Genomic DNA, 4,350 nt, shown 5'->3' with positions numbered 1-4,350 from the left:
GTAGCTTCGGACGCTTCTGCGGAGGTTTTAAGGTTTCACCAATCTTTTTAAGGTCTAAAAGCTCTCTTTCTTTTTCTCCAATTGTTCTTTGTTCACAGTATTCCCTTATTGTTTATGGATTATAATAAGGATTTGAACCTTTCAGTGTGTAACCAATTAGCATTGTTTTTAAAGTTCACTGTTCCCTGAACTACGTCTGTTTCTTTCAGAGATTTTTTTTCCATTTATCATTCCGTCCATATATCATCTCTTCAACTCTTAAAGGACCAGGCACTGTGTTAGGTGATGGGGACACAATAGTGAACAAGACACAAAAAGATCCTTCTTTAGTTCATAAACGTGATGATTGGGTTTTCATGTACATGTGTGAGATGTGCCTCCCTCAAAACTTGTTACAACATTGGCACATTACCCGTCTGACATGAAGGGAAAAAAAGACGTAAAAGGTTCCTGTTGTAGGTATTTTTTTCTTGTCAGAGAAAAAAACTAGTAAATATACAGATAAATACTATTATTTAAGGAAGTTGTCATTGCTATGAATGAACAAAATTCAGTGGATAGAGCATATGGGAGTAGGGGGATGTCTGTTTTAAAGAGTAGACTGGGACCATGTCTCTGCTGTGATAGTACTTAATCAGAGACCTGAATACAATCTGGATAGCAGGCCAGGTAAACCATTGCAGTGGGAGGCAGCCCCAGGGGGGATGGACTCTGAGGAAAGAACAAGCATTCTGTGTTCCAGGAACACCAGGAAGGCTAGTGTGGTTGGAGCAAAGTGTACGAGGTTAAGATTGACAAAGCAGGCAGGGCCCAGATCATTTTCACTGTTTGTCTTGGTCTCCTTTTGCATTTGGTGACTTCTGTCTGTTGGGGTTCTACCCGAGAAACAAGAACTAGTAAACTTTGTACATGTATGTGTAGAATCTTACGTGTGTGCTTTACATTTGTGTATGTTTAAATTGTGTGTTATATACATTCTATACATGCATGTGTAATCTATTGACAGAGTGAGACACACAGAGGCGGAGAAAGGAAGAGACAGAGAGAAGGTGTTTTTGTAGTAGGCAGGTGGTTATTTCAAGAAATTGATTTTCAGGATCATGGGGTGCTGGCTAGGCAAGTTTGAAATATATAAAGCAGGCCAGCAGGCTGGAAATTCTCAGGCAGGAGTTGACACCTCAGACTTGAGGCAGAATTTCTTCTCCTTCAGGGAAATTTTAGTTTTGCTGTTAAGACCTTTCAACTGATTGGATGAGCCACCCAGGTTTTCTTTTTCTTTTTTTTTTTTTTTTTTTTTGAGACGGAGTCTCACACTGTTGCCCAGGCTGGAGTGCAGTGGCGCGATCTCGGCTCACTGCAAGCTCCGCCTCCTGGGTTCACGCCATTCTCCTGCCTCAGCCTCCTGAGTAGCTGGGACTACAGGCGCCCGCCACCGCGCCTGGCTAATTTTTTGTATTTTTAGTAGAGACGGGGTTTCACTGTGGTCTCGATCTCCTGACCTTGTGATCCGCCCGCCTCGGCCTCCCAAAGTGCTGGGATTACAGGCTTGAGCCACCGCGCCCGGCCCCAGGTTTTCAAGGATAATCCCCTTTGTTTAAAGTCAACAGATTGTAGAAATTAATCATATATACAAAAACCTCACAGCGAGGCCCAGATTAGTGTTTGATTGATTAATTATAGCCTAGCCAAGCTGACACGTAAAAGTAACCATCACGGTGACTTACCTCAAACATTTGGTGATCTTAGCCTGCCTGTTCGTATTTAAAGATGACATCCAGAAAAACTGATGGGGGAGTTTATAGGAGAGGGTTGCCAACTGGAAATTATTGCTTTAGGGTGACCAAGAGGAGGTATAGAATCTTATAACGGGAAACCCGTAAATACCAGATTGGGAAGTTTTTCCTCCAGAGGGCCTTCAGTTTCCCCAGAGAAGTCTCTACTCCCTTGGGAGGAGGGGATGTGCTATGTGTGGGTGCTGTCCTTCGATAATGGGTGGATCTGGGGAGGCAGGAGGGACTTTTCCCACATTAGAGTCTTTTAATGAATGTCACTGTTTTGGGGCATGAGCCTCACTCCTACCCTTCACAGTACCTGCTGTCTCCAAATCGCAAGGCTTCCCTTTGGTCCATATTCCTGTCTGTGAGCCTATCTCCCACCTCATCCTAAGCTGGGGTTCCCTGAACATTGACTCATGACTTTGTCTACTTTTGACCTTCCAAAAATAGTGAAAATAGTGTGTTTCATCTGCCATTTCAAACTACACAGACTAATTATTGCATGAAACAGCCTTTAAACATTGAGGGGAAGGTAAGGAAGGGAGTGTCTTTCTTTGCATCCTGAAGAACCACCGTGGCTTGGGAGGGGTCTGCAATAGCAACAGCCACAGAGCCAGTGACTGAGATGTAGCACAAATGCTACAGACCTCTGGGTTTCAGCTGACCCCTAAGGCCCCTGGATCCATGGCTCGGTCTGAATATGGGTAGTGGTGGTGAAACTCTCCTCCAGCTACAACGGCATTTCAAGTCATGCCAAAATATCAGTATTCTATTAAAATGGAGATACGGCTATCATCTTCTTCCCAATATTATAACGTGCTGTTCCTCCTGGGGGAGGCTCAGATGAGGCTGTTCTGTCCTTCTGGATTGAGTGCCTCCAGATAGGATGATTGAGAATGAAGATTCTGGGTAGAACAAATTATCATAGGAGGGGTAGGCTCCTAAGAAAAGAAATCTGGCTTGGATGGAAAAGGAGGAAGGAAGCAGAAGGAACCTAAACCAGAGAAAAGGAAGTGGTCAGGTGAAAGGGAAAACAATGGAAACTGGGCCTAAGAATCTCCCAGCACCTATTTCTCTCCTTTCATCATCCTCCATCACAACTTCGTTCTCATGTCCCCAATTTAATGCCCACACCCTATTCTAAGTTTACTCCTCGGAAAGAAGACCAAGGACACAAACAGACTCTGAAAGAACAGATAAATGACTAGGAAACAGAAAAAGATGCTCGACCACACAAGTAACCCAGAACTAGCTATTTCAACAACAATAAGAGGCCTTGGAAAGTCTGTCCTGAGAATACTTTCAAAATGAGTGTATCTCTAGCTTGAAATTTTAATACAGGATATTCTCTGTGCACATCCAAAGATTAGATTTCAGATAAAAATGACAATGTTCTTAGGAGAAAAAATACTTTGTTTTAAAATATCAGGGTTTCAATATTTCTATATTTTAAAAACATGGTATCTATCAACTGATGCATGAATAAACAAAATGTGGTCTAGCCATACAAGGAAGTATTATTCAGCGTTGAAAAGGAATGAAATACTGATACGTGCTACAGCATGGTTAAACCTGGAGAACGTGCTAAGTGGAAGAATCCAAATATAAAAGCTACATATTGCAGGATTCCATCTGCGTGAAATGTCCAGAATAGGTAGATCCATTGAGACAGAAAATAGATTAGTGGTTTCCTAGGGCTGGTGGTGATGTGGGGCCTTAGGAAGTGACAGCTAAAGGGTACAGGTTTCTTTTGGGGATGATGAGATGTTCTAAAATTAGATTGTGATGGTTGTACATCTCTGTGAATATATTAAAACCATTGAATTGTACACTTTAAATGGGAGACTTGTATGGCATGTGTAGTCTATCTCAATAATGCTGTTACAATAAAAAATATGATATTCTGGAATACTGGAATCCTTAAAAATGATACAGTAATTGCTAAGAGGTGAATCTATTCATGGATTGGGAGACTAGACTTTATAAGCTTTATAAGCACTAAGATTCCTTTAAGACAGAGGAAGACTGAGAATTACGGAATTTTATTCTGGCGTAATGTTATCAAGCTACAGATCTGCAAAATTATAATTCATTGGTATGGTTGTTTTCACTTCAGAAATGCTAGGATCAGAGTCAGCCAACTTACAGTCTAGTTCTAGTTATGCTTTGGACAAACAGCACAAACTTCGGAAACTCAGCTCCTCAAAACCTCAGTCTCCTCACCTGGAAAGTGGCAGTAAATAAACTGGGCCTTCCTTGTACATGTGTTGGGAGGATCAAATGAGATGAGAGATGAAAAAGTGCTTAAAACATTATGCAAATGAAGATGTATACTTATTATTAATTTTGTAATTATTAGTAGTAACAGCAACTGTATATCAAATTAAGATGGTAAACTACTCATCATGTAAAGACTTGATCCTTTAAATTCGTCTTTATATGAACTAAACAACATGTCTTACATACTAAGTCCTCGTTGTACATTTTTTATTGGTCATCGTTGCCTAAGAATATGTATTTTTGAGAAATAACCAGGTCATATGTACAACTATGGACCTATAGTACAGTCTATTAC

The 4,350-nt window shown here is 41.0% G+C and overlaps 1 non-coding gene across 1 annotated transcript; it reads left to right on the top strand.

Annotated features, from left to right (window-relative positions):
- The first annotated feature begins 318 nt into the window (after nucleotides 1-318).
- On the top strand, nucleotides 319-422 carry LOC123571511 (small nucleolar RNA U13). Its single transcript, XR_006695664.1, has one exon. It is a non-coding gene; the product is annotated as a small nucleolar RNA U13 (small nucleolar RNA).
- The last annotated feature ends 3,928 nt before the right edge of the window (nucleotides 423-4,350 follow it).

The sequence above is a fragment of the Macaca fascicularis genome, chromosome X (assembly GCF_037993035.2).
Source record: "Macaca fascicularis isolate 582-1 chromosome X, T2T-MFA8v1.1".
NCBI lineage: Eukaryota > Metazoa > Chordata > Mammalia > Primates > Cercopithecidae > Macaca > Macaca fascicularis.
Note: the sequence above shows the minus strand (reverse complement) of the source record. Positions and strands in the feature narration are given on the sequence as shown.